The sequence below is a fragment of the Takifugu rubripes genome, chromosome 1 (genome assembly GCF_901000725.2).
Source record: "Takifugu rubripes chromosome 1, fTakRub1.2, whole genome shotgun sequence".
Lineage (NCBI taxonomy): Eukaryota > Metazoa > Chordata > Actinopteri > Tetraodontiformes > Tetraodontidae > Takifugu > Takifugu rubripes.
The window spans coordinates 21039933-21052699 of record NC_042285.1 but is presented as its reverse complement, the minus strand read 5'-3'; the positions used below and the strand labels follow the sequence as shown (position 1 = coordinate 21052699).

Here is a 12767-nt window from a genome sequence, read left to right as displayed (position 1 = left end):
ACGACAAATTTCCCCGGCTCTCCTCAGAACACGCTGGGGAACCAAACAAGTGCCGACTGAAGTACATGTTTCCAATAATCTTGTTTTTTTTGTGACTTGTGACTTGTTAGAGAGCCAATTACTGCAGTCGAGGCACTTCAGCGTTCAGGTCCATAAAGTCCATTCACGTGGAGGTGTGAGTAAGCTGTTGTGCTAACTAAGTCAAACACTCGAGGCTTTTTGGAAGTTTCCTCAGCTCCCACGATTCCCCCAGGACTTGTTTCACGCAGTGGTAGCAGCCTGAAGCTCAGTTTGAAATGCAAAATTCTAATTCGGCTCCAAAGTTGACATTCAAGACAGCGGGAAAAAAAAGAAAATTAGAGAGGGTAAAAAAATGGAACTTCAGTTTTACTTTAATTGGCTCTGTCATGACGAGCAAGAATAGTATTACTGTAATAATAACATTTGTTTTGTTGTCTGCTCCAATGCACACAATGGAAATGTATTTACACACTTAGATTAAGGCGATTCCTCCGTCTAATCTTCAATTCCTGTGCAATTTTTAGCACGAAGAGGACCTTCGTGTGTGAGATGTTGCATTAATTAAAATAGACTCTGCATATTTATACATATGAAGTTTCATTTTGGCCTTGGATTTAGGACATTTTCAATTCAGAGGTCATAGCTTGTTCAATATATCAATTCTGCCTTTCAACACACTTTAAGTCTTTAAGGGGTCTATAAGGGAAGAAATGACATTTCCCAACTTGCAGTAATAACTGTAATTTATCTTACTCCCTACGACCGTCAGACGTAGCAGCCGTGGGAGCAGACCGGAGACCCAGCTGTAATGCACGAGCAGTGTCTCCGGCTGTCCCATTCTACTCTATTATACGAGAGACAAATGTGACTATAATGCACAAATATGAGCTCAATCAGGCGCTCTGTGCATGTTATGACGGGAGGCTGAGGAGACGCGTCCAAGCCGTCTTCTCACAGTGTCAGAACTCGCACCACGAGGATGTTTCTGCTTTTGTCGCCACCATTTTTTCCCCCTTTCCCCATTTTCACACGCAGACATGGAAATCAGCTCACATCCCGGCCAACTGTCACACACATGCACAGAGGCGCATGATGGGACACACTGCCTGCCCTGAAGGTCATACGGGAAGAATATGTAATCATCTCAGTGGAAAACTGTGTAAAGCCTTGACAAAACAATTTAAAAGCCTCTTGTGAAACGGCCGAATGTCCTCGGAATGCATTAACAAATTTCACATGTTACACAAATGCAGCTAATACCTGTTAGCGAAGTTCAACCTGGTGTGGTTTATTGCAGTCGCGCTAGTATTTACCTTGAACTTGTAAAGAGACAAACAAGATGCCACGCTGAGTAATGAGATGAATCTGTTCTGTGTTTTGGTCTCTCCCACTCAGCTTGTGGTTGTAATTCATGTTCATTTTCCACATCAGCCGTTTTATTTTTTTTATTTTTTTTAAAACTGAGATTACACTTTAAACTGAGTCTAAACTTTTATATGTCTTGTATCAAAGAGGCTCTATGTGTTTTGACTGTGGCATAGTCAACATAATCAGACTTGAAAGCATGTTTAGCTTAGAAACAGATTGTTGTATGCTAACAAAGCCAAATACAGATGTAATGCAGGCAGTAAAACTTCAGCTCGTAATCTAGGCTGCATATTCAGCCTGACAGCATCCTTCCTCAAACAACAATATTGTTTATTTTCTGCTGCATAATTTATTTCCTACTGCGGAAATGCGTTAGGGACTCATTTTTCTCAACCAATATGCAGCGCTGAAGCAGCCTAAATTAAAAACACCACACGGTCCTCCAACTGTGGAGTTTGGATGGTGTTCTTCACACTGTCCTGGTAAAAAGCACGATATCATTTCCTAGAAGAGCATGTCGTCTGAATGAGGTCTAAGTGTCAGCCAGATGAAGGCAGCTGATTAAAATCACTCTGACGGAAACGCTATCCTTCATACACTTCAAGGGCTTGAGTTTCTAATTAGTTCAGGCAATATTTTGGACATGTATCATTCTGCTGGGCACTACAACTGGGAGAGGTCAGCAGAGTGAGTCACTCCTCTTTTAGTGGGATTGATGCCCATAGCAAATCTAGTGTGTCTCCCATAAATTAACTTTTCATTTACAAAGGTCTGTGTTGCACTTGCTGGGATGCTCCTGACTCCCAGTAACCTTTGTCGTTTCATTAGCGTTTAGAGAACATAATGTCGATTATAGCATAAAAATGTGATTGGACAGATAATCAGGCCGTGAAGTGACACTGTGTCACAGGTTGGAGACCTTCACCTTCATTAGCCAAATGTTCCTGGGGAGGGACTCAGGCAAGCAAAGGTGTACCAGAATTCATCAAAATACTTGTAGAAGATAAGACCAGATTTTCGCTTTGAGGCCTTGAGACTAGGACAAGAATCAAGATGGTGGCAAGCCTGGAAAAGAAATCCGAAAGAAGCAAAACATGGAAGGATCCTGGAAGATAATCTGGTTAAAGAGGACTGGGGAGATTTATTTTCCAGTGAGGTAATGACTGGAACCCAATGAGAACACTTCAGGGAAATGGTTCTGGAGATACAGCGTCAACCCTTAAACCTCAGTCAGATGAAGGTTTACGGGCAGACCTGGTACACCTTGGATTTCCTTGATTTACTGAAAATCTTGACAAGATTTGGGGGAAGAATTGAGTCGAACCTCAATGTCCAGCTGAGCAGATGAGACCTACTCATTCAGTTTTAAAGTGAAGGAGCAGTCAATCAATCAATCAATCAATCAATCAATCAATCAATCAATCAATCAATCAATCAATCTTTATTTATATAGCGTCTGTTACAATCAAAATGCTTTCTAGGTGCTTTCCAGAATCCCAGGGCCTGACCCCAAACAAGCAACAGTGGCAAGGAAAAACTCCCCTTTAACAGGAAGAAACCTTGAGCAGGACCAGGCTCATGTAGGGGGACCCTCCTGCTGATGGGGGGTGGGTAGAGAGAGAGGAGAAGGGGGGAGGACAGGTAGAGAAGAGAATAGATAGAACATACAGAAATACACACAGAAATACATTATATTAATTAAAATAAGCTGCTGATAGAGTCGGGTTGGGTGGGTCAGCGGGGTCGGAGGTCAGTAGGTCAGTATACAGCTTATGAAGGCGGTGACCAGTTGATCCCTGCTGGTGGCTTTGAGTTGATCTCATTGTCACAAATGTCCACTCGTTGGACATCTTGACATCCGTACAGTACCCGGGTTAGTAAAGACAGTGGGGGCTTCTGATTATCAATGCAGTCGTGTTTTATTACACAATGATGCATTTGAGCCTGTGTGTGAAGGCTGGGACTAATCAACCATCAAATAACAGCTCTTTCACATTAAGGTAATAAAATGCATGTGTTTGTCCACAACAATGGACACTTCCCACTCTTCAGGCTGCCAGCAGAGCAGCTGTGGGAAATGAAAACAGGAGTGTCCTGAAAACACGCAGTAATGTGATTAAGATGATAACCGTTATTACATAGAATAACCTTTATTCAGGCGTGCACCTGTGTGCAGAATACAATCTGACATTCAATATTTTTCATACACTGATGCTGCGAGACCTTTGTCAGATGTAGGAGGTCTGAGAGGGAGATCCTGAGGTCAGCAGAGGCCTCATTAAGGCCGCTCAGTGTCACTTTATTCCCTGTGCTGAGGAGAGTCGTGTATTTTCGGATTGGTGATGTGTTTCTGCCTCCATTCTCAGCGGCTTGGCTCTTCTTAGTCTTGACTCCACTCTTTACCCTGTTAAGTGTCCAGATGTCAGCGGGCAGGGCTGCTGCAGATGGTCGTCATTCCCCTCTGACAGTTACAGGAAGGGAGAGATTGGGGGTGAAATGGGCAGAAAGAGAGAGGACAAGATGACAAATGAAGCATGCGAGCGACAGAAGGACAGAGTTATGGCAATAAAGAGGCAGCAAGCTTCAGTTGGCTCCACACCGGCGACGCCACTCCCCCCGCTCCTGCTCACTGGAGGGGGGGTTCTGAGGAGGACAAGTGATGAAGTGAAACCGGGTCAAAATTCTGTTCCTCCTTCTTGTTTATTCAAACTCCCCCTGAAATATTTCATGCGAACACCTTTCATGTTGAGGAAAAAAGCGCTAGTGAATCCCACAATGGAGACTCGTTCACGAGCTGCAGTAATTCGTGTAAAATCACTGATCTGATTTATCGCACGTCTCGCTGGAGGCAACTGAGCAGCTTACTTCTCACAGCATGCATTTGCTTTTTTACACTTCTGCTCTATTGAAAACATTCTTGACCCTATTTGGCTGACCAGGTGTTGCACTTTTATGGTACAGTAAACCAGAAAGGACAGTCACCTTCGCTGGGTTTTGCACACAGAAAGAGGCGTTTGGAACCTGCCATCTCTCACGTCTAATTTCAAGGGGCCAAACTAGATCCATCCATGCAAAATGAGGTTCACGTGTAGAAGTGAGTCCTGGCCAGATCCCTAGATGTTTACCTGCCTCAGGGGATGATGTTCTCTCATAACGTAGCCAGAGCTCCGCTGCAGAATTATCTTGTTTATATCCTTATAAGTTTGGTCATATAGGCGCAATTAATGGATTTTTTTTTCTAAATGTGGAACTGTCTGCATGTGTGAAAGACCATAATTTTAAATTGAATACATTCTCGTGTCATCAGATCAAGGTTGCACCTTAGAGGCTGCACAGGAGCCTGCGGCTACCGCCTCCAATTGTCCAGTTAAGGTAATTAGGTCGAGAAAGGAAAAGATAAAAATTCATCTCGTGAAGCACAGAAGGCTTCCGCGAAGTCAGTAAGTCGCTGTCGAGGATATTTTTGATGTGAATGTTAGCAGATGGAGGGGTGGAGTGACAGAGGAATGTTGGATTCAGCAGGAGGAAAGAGAGGAATGGAAAGATGAAGAGGAGGTTAATGAGGAGTCTGACGCCTCGGGGAGGCTCTCCTTGGCTCCAGACATACAAATGTGCGCACACATACACACAAACACTTGGGCAGACACACAAAACTAAACACTATGGTAAAACCACAGTAAAAGCAGTTAACCTATAGCTTAGCTTATCGGCGGAGCCAACAACACAGGAAGGCTGCCTCATTAACACGCTTAAACACGCTCTTAAATATCCAAGACAGTAACAAGACAACCTTCCCTTTGGGGAGACGAGGACAAAACCAGAAGCTAAATCGAACAAAACGACAGTACCTGACATAGAATGTGCTCTGCACATATAAATAACAACTCCCAAAAGAATCCCACTGGTGGAATGAAACACCATAAATTACAAAGAGGTTGCAATTAGAAGTGCAGCTGGTTTTCTGATGGCGTTTACTTAGCACACATGTAGCTGATCGGCTCTTTAGCTGTCATGCTTTTAATTGTTGCATCCAAAAAATAAATAAATCAAAAAGGGAAAGGAGATGCATTTCCAAAGTGTTGATGATCATGACGATAAGTGAAACCACGTTTTTCTACTGTTCTGAGAAATGGCCAGAGTATCAAAACATCAACGAATGGTTTAATTCTGGGGTTTTGCTGCGTTTCTTTATGAATGTGACCGGAGCGAAGACTCTTGATAAATACTTGGTGGGGAGCCACAGCCCCCCCGATGCGTTCGCGGTCTCCCGAAGATGAATATTAAGGGTAGAGTTTAATGATCCACAGATTTTGTCTGCTGAGATTTACTGTCCATTGAGAGTTTCAGACAAATAAATCAGAAACTACCAGACTGGCTGCAATCTGATGCACTAAATTGCCTGGATAGACAGTGGATTTCCACCACGTACTAGGAAAAACTGAACTCGTCAATATCAAATCATTTTGGGCTTTTCTGTGCCTGTTTTCCCAAGACGCTCTGATTTCATCCCACACTCCCACAGCATACAGACTGGAGACCCTGAATCACCCCTAACGGTGCATTCTGTGTTTCCTGCTGTGGACTGGGGTTCAGGGTGTATTCCTGCCTCTCACCCAGGGACTTCTGGTCTCCAGCACCTCCCCTGACCCTGATTAGGCTCAAGCAGCAGTTAATAGAAGGTAACTGAAGGATGAGAGTGTAACTGAATAGTGGTTACCATTCGGTAGAGTAGTGGCGTGTTGTAGTTCCAGCAGGTCGTAGTTCCAGCCCAGTGATCGCTGGGATGGACTCCAGCACAAACACACGCCCATCTTAAAAACAAATACCAAATAACGTTCAAACAAGGTGGAGACAGAGCTCGAGGCTCACACATGTTGGCACCCAAACACACCAAATGGAGACTTCTGATCAAAGGAAAATGAAGGAATTGTTTCCAGGATGTTGGAATTCTTCTGTTGATGATACTGAGGCTTTATCCAGCAGAGGTGCGTGTGCAACTGATGGCGACTGCAGCATTTATATAAGCAACAGCCCAAAACAGCGCCGATTTAGTGCCATTTCAACAGGAGCACAGTGTGACTGAGAGAGGAAACCTGTCACTGATGCCATTGGACAGATGTCCTAGTTTTTATACTCGACTGTTTTCTCGTCGTGGTGCCTCGAGCTGTGTGTAATTATTGCATTTCAGGATGGGTGGCAAACCTTAGGAAGGATTTTGGAGAGCTTTCAACACACAAAGTGCGCTCCTAGTTTCATCCGTTTGCCCCACAGCCTCTCCCAGTCAACCTAATTTCTCAGTGCGACAGTAGTTTTGTAGGAAGTCTGACAGCAGGAATAAAAACATTACATCTAAAGAAGACGAGAGAGCGAACAATTGTGACTAAATTTGCATTTGTGTGTCTTTGTGTGTGGCCTCTTCCTTCAGCCTTTGATCGGTACTAACTCGCTCTCCTTAGTTCTTTCCTGCAAGCTGCAGGAAAAAAGGCTCCGCTCTTCCGACGGTATTTGTAGGCAGAGTGTGAAGTTAGTGTGTGCCAAATGTCAGTGGGCGGTAGGTGTGTGTATGTGTGTGTTGGCTGGGGGCTCGTTTGTGTGTGTGTTTTGGTGCTGGGCACATTCTGTAATCTTTGAGCAGCTGCGCTGAAGTGAGGAGTGTTTGAGCATCGTAGTGTGGTGATTGGTGCAATCCACACGCAGCCATTCATGCTGCGCAGTTCCTGCATGGCTGCGGGTACCAAACCGAGCCATAACGCAAACATACAGTAGACATTAACGAGCTGTGGAAGCTTTACTGCAAATCACATTAAACCAAATCATCCATTTCAAATGGCTCTTGCTATTTGCAGGCCGACGCACATTTTTTCATGATAAATAACTATCAGGATCCATTTCACAGCTGAAGGCAGGAATAAATTCTTTATCAAATGACAACCAGCAAATCCGAGGCGCTCAAACCGCTTCAAACACGGAAGTGAACAGTAATAACGCTGCTATCGAATATCATTCAGGGAAAATCAAGGCGTATTTGTGGGAGCAGACATCAGAAAGGATAGATGAGCATGAAGAAGGCTGAACAAAAGCAATGTCGAAGGTCGCAAAGGTCAAAAACAATTCAAAATTCAGACATCTGGCTGCTAAAGAAGGTAAAAGATATTGATGAGAGTTGAGTCTCCTCTGACGGCTCCTGTTGCTCTGCTCTGCTCTGAATAAGGTAATGTGCAGTTTCAAACCACTGAATGTGACTGAGAGGGGATTTCTGCAGCCAGCAGCAATCATTCAGGTTTGTTCACTTGATGCTGGCGAGTCATTGACAGGGAAGTGGATTAGAGCGATCTACAGGAGGACGACCAAGAACAGGGAGGAGGGCACGGAAAAAGGTTTAGCGGAGAGCAGGAGCATGACAGAGAGTTCGGAAGGTTGTGGAGCTTGAAGAGAGGAAAGAAAGGTCAGAAAAATTCTTCTGAGGGATTAGTGCCGTATCTTCTGCAGGATTTGGACCAGCACGAGCACTTAAAAACAGGCGTATACGTGGGAGCATGTATGCACAAATGAATGGGATTATCTTCATCCAGCAGTAATCACATCTGATGCTTTGTTCATGACTTCTGGCTTCATTTCTGAGCGTGCACGTGCGTGTCTCTGCGTGTGAGTGTGTTGGATCCAAAAGAAATAGAACATCTCTCTTTCATCCTCCCATCCCAATTCCTCTGTTTGCAACCTTGGAAGAGGATTTGAGACTCGTCAAGTCGGGGATGGAAAAAGGGGAAGGAAAAGGTTAAAATAGATTAAGAGATTAGGAAGAAAATCAGAGGAGATCTACAGCAAAATGTCACCTCCAGATTAACCCCTCTCCATTATTTTTTAATTTTCAATCAACTTTAATGTAAAATGTTCTCCATGTTGCTACAATATCTCTGCCATGAGATACGGTTTGGTGGCATTTTAGCCACCAAACAAATAAAAAAGGTGTGGCTGGTCGGGCTTGGCCTGCTTACAATTAGCATCGACTGTTTCATTCATGCTTCACATTGAGTGCAGATGGGCCTCATGACATCCCAGAGAAGCACATGCATCCATTATAACCCGACACCATCATTCTGCTGATTTGCTGTCTCGTCCTCGTCCTCGGCCACACAAGCTCTTTGCTTTGGTGTTTTTAATCAAGTTGGACGATCTGAGAATTCGTGTTGGATTCTACTGTAGGATTGTTCCCCCTAAAGTTCCAAACAGTCGCGCTTCTGTACCAGATGCAGATACTTCAGCAATGTTTTGAAACAGAAGTGAAGAAACACAATACCATGTCAAAAAGAATAAAATCCTTGTCCTCGTGACAAAAATGTCAAAGAAAATCAGGAGACTGGACATCGGGAACGGCTCAGATGGTTCCTGTTCCAAAGGCCCTTGTTGTTATTTCACCTTGTTGCACAGCAGGACTTGATCTCACATGATCTCTTATGGTTCAACATCTGACCTGGTCATGCAAAATAAAAGTCATTTCTATTTACAAAATACGCCCTCTTAATACCAGAGTAATAATAATAACCAGGTGCAGTTTCAGTTTTAATGCAACCACCTGATGTGTGTAGCCGGATATTTTAGAGGCTGGGGGTGTGCTGAGCCTGATCTTCTGCCCTTTAGAATTTAACACATGTGTTCAGTTATGTGCTGGTACAATAAGAGAAAAACAAACACTAAATGAAAGGCAGAGTTAAACCAGAAACATCCATAAAATACACACACGTGTTCACGTGTCCGCACATATACGCAAATGAGGACGTGTGCACATACAAGGACTCTGTCAAGCTGCTGCTGCACGCTCGGCCTGCCGATGTGTCAACAGCGAGGAGGCCTGCCCCAAACAGCAAATATGGAAAGATTCCCTGGAGATCGTCTCTGTGAAGGTGCCGCTTGGTCATATGTCGATTTTTGAAACAAAATATAATGAATCTGCTGTTGAGTGAAGCAGAGTGTGAAGAAAGATTTTATTATCGGGGGGGAGGGACTGACTTTTAAACAATTCCCTGCACCAAATCATCAAATTATTAAATGTATGAGACAAACTGCAAAGATGTTATCATCACCTTTTTTATCTGCAGGTCGCTGCGGGTTAAAGGTGTATTTGCCAAATCTATGATGTGAACCAAAGAGATTAATTAAAGCTAATACATCTAAGTAATGTTCACCAGATTTCGCTCTTGGTTTTTATGAGATCATCAAAGCTGCACGTCCACTGACTCAGTCTACTGCCTGCTGATAAAGTGCACGTTTCCCTCCAATCTGTTCACAAAGAGTGACCTTTGAGGAGCCAAGAGAAAACTCCCCATGGCGAGAGCATGTTTAGACTTCAGTAATCCTGCCCAGTCCTACAAGCAAGCAGAAGGGAGACCCTTAAAAATCCTTGAAAATATCCCCAGCCCTGCCTGGCTTCAGATGTTTTCAAACGAGGCTCCACTTTTGTGGCAGCTCCGAGCGTTCGCAAAGAATGATATTCATTTACATTTTTGGAGATTAAAGTATGAAAAAGTAAGTAGAGTCATAATAATCACGCGCATGAAACATTGATTAAATGAATAACGCAGATTGAGATTTGATCCGTTTTATCAGCTACGGGGGGACCGGACCCTCTGACACACACACCCATGATGGCCAGCCAGGGTCCGAGGGTGGCGGTTGCTGCTCTTCTTCTATGTTGCTATGACAACTGCCAAGGGGAGGACGTGTAAAAGAGCTATGTGGTTTCGTAACCGCCTGTCCGTCAACCTTTGCAGAGTCCAACCAGCCTTCAGTCTGTCGCCGTGAAAGGACATGCTGATAAGATCTGCACTCCAGCAGAGAAAAGCTGCGACATTGATCTGATAATCTTCTGGCTTCTCAGACTGGGAGAAAACCCGGCCGGTGTTTTGAGGGACGAAGCCAGAGCAGATCTGTGCCTCTCAAGCCCCGTGGCTGCAGCTGCGACAGCAAGCTGAGAAAGGAAATAGCCTGTAAAATAAAACAAGGGAGGAAAACGCTTTTAATAAGAAATCTCGTTTCTTTGTTGAGAGACAGGCAGTGTGTAACGCGTGTGTGACGCGTGTGTTTGCAGCGCTGCGTTGGGATCAGCAGGTCTTAGTATGTGAACTCACACCTCACCTGCAGCCCTTGTTCACTATAAATGAGTCCAGTGTTCTGTCTCAGAGCTGATCACTAATCCTCAAGGCACTAAAAGACCCTGTTCTGGGAACACACATGCACACGCACAGACATGCACATACATACACACATACACGTGCATTCACATATGAAAAGAAAACACAAACTCTTAAAATGCAGACATATAAATATACACCAAGCGTGCAAAAACGTGGCCCCAGTGTGACTCCTGCAGAATAATAATTACTATCATGTCAAAACACAGAGTGAGGCGCAAACACACACATCCTCATTTTTCTACCTTTGTGGAGACTTTCAGACACAGAATGCATCACCAGCTTCCCATCCTAATCCCAACTAAAACCCTCACCCCGACCCTGACCCGAACCTAAACCCAATTCTAACCACACTCTTAAAACCATGTCTCAACCATCAAACAGTCCTTTGTGTGAACAGTCAAAATGGAAAAAAATGTCCTCACTTTGATGGTAAAATGATGATTTTTGGTATTCAATATGCAACAAATACAAGGACACAGATGCACGCATAAAAACACTTCCCTTTAGATATGTAAAGACTAATCTCCCTGCACAGGTCACACAGAGAATAACAAAAAAAAACCCACAAAAACATGTACAAAGACTGCGGGGCTCCATCCAACGTGTTTGCTGTCTTGACTGGTTTGGTCTGGTTCCGTCTTACAACAACAAGCACGTACAATCCACAGAAAATCTTCTAATCCACAGTCTGATCTGTTAAATAAAGCTCAGTAAAGCATCAATCACCTTGTATCTCTGGATTCACAGCCAAGGTTGATGACAACACATAATATTCTTTAATCCTCAGATACTTCTGAATAAATAAATTGTCAAAGATTAAGTAGACCTCCAACTATGTCATGTGCTGGCAGCAAAGTTTGGTCTGCATGTTGGACTCATCGTTATTCTGGACCGGTGCCTGGGCCCAGTATCCAGCTCACATTAACGCTTTGGCCCTCTTTGACACACCTACATGCAGAGGGGTGCCCATAAAGCGCCGCCAAATCTGAGTTTAATTAATTTGTCCTCCTCCCGCTCGCTCATTCGCTCGCTCTCTCTGTCGGTCGGCTTTTACTTACAAAAACAAAAGTGGAGCGTTTCCTGTCAGCTGCAGTAAAAATGGTATAAAAAACCCAGTAGAAAAGCACAACTCCTGAGGTCCAGCTCACAGTGGTCACAGTGGTGACGTGCCAAAAGACAAGCACAACGGTTCAACCACAGGGACAGACGGACAGACAGATGGACGGACAGACAGGAGGACAGGGTGGATTTCCATTCAGTCATCCTTCATCTTCACCTTTTCTCTCCTAAAGGCTCAACTCTGACCTGGAGCAGCTACCCTGACCTGTGGTCAGTGATTCCTCCTATTTTATGAGCTGAGTCACCAAAACAGCATTGACCTCTTCTTAGTGACCAAAAGAGAGCAAAACTCTCCAACTTTGTGTGTCTCTTTTTTTTTTCTTTATCTTTTAATCTCGATTCGTCCCAAAAAGCAACAAAGGTTTGTCGGGATAACAAAGAAAAAACTGTAAAAATGTCCATCGACAGAAATAAGGAAGTAAAAGAATTTGTTATCAGACTCCGCAGACACACTTTCAAAACTCGACTTCTCTTTGCTGTGGATTCTAAGTTTGAAACCCATTGAACCTGCAGCCACAGCGGTGCAAAGTTAAACAGACTTTGTCCTTTGGCCCCAGTTTAACTGGTGAAGAGGCGATTTGAGGTCTGAAGCAACTGATGTGTGACTTTTCACGAGGGTTTATCACTGCAACACACAGCTGTTTCAAATTGCTGCATTAACTGTTGATTGTCAGTGAATATTTACAAGGCCGGCTCATTACAGCCTTAACCAAGTCTGAGTCTGGCTGAACCGCATCTTTTTTTTTTTTTTAAGTGTATAAGCAACGGAAGAGGAATGTGTTTATTTGGTTGTTTAGCAACAGTTTCCTTTTGTTTTTTTTCATCTGCTTTTTATGGTGGTTGGCAAACAGCTTCCAGGTGCCGGGTTAAGTTGAGATGGACGTCCATGAATGCACCATTTCCACATTTGATTGCTGTTATTGTTGACACTGACAGGGCTAGTTACATTAGCATTACTGAACCAGCCCATCCAGTCAGATTGAGGCCATTAAGAGTTTTAATGTAATCAGACACCAGTTTTCGCACAAGTGTGATGTTCGATGGATATTTCAAAGTGTAAAGCTGCAC

General features: G+C 43.9%; 1 long non-coding RNA gene across 2 annotated transcripts; it reads right to left on the bottom strand.

The window, feature by feature from the left end:
• Positions 1-3292: 3292 nt before the first annotated feature.
• LOC115251554 (uncharacterized) lies at positions 3293-12114 on the bottom strand. 2 transcript variants are annotated; one of them, XR_003890098.1, is made up of 3 exons: positions 11639-12114; positions 6107-6200; positions 3293-3850 (listed from the first exon to the last, which is right to left on the bottom strand). It is a non-coding gene; the product is annotated as an uncharacterized lncRNA (long non-coding RNA). The 2 variants fall into 2 exon arrangements; XR_003890099.1 differs by lacking the exons at positions 3293-3850; positions 6107-6200 and adding exons at positions 10046-10371; positions 10522-10605.
• Between the last annotated feature and the right edge of the window lie 653 nt (positions 12115-12767).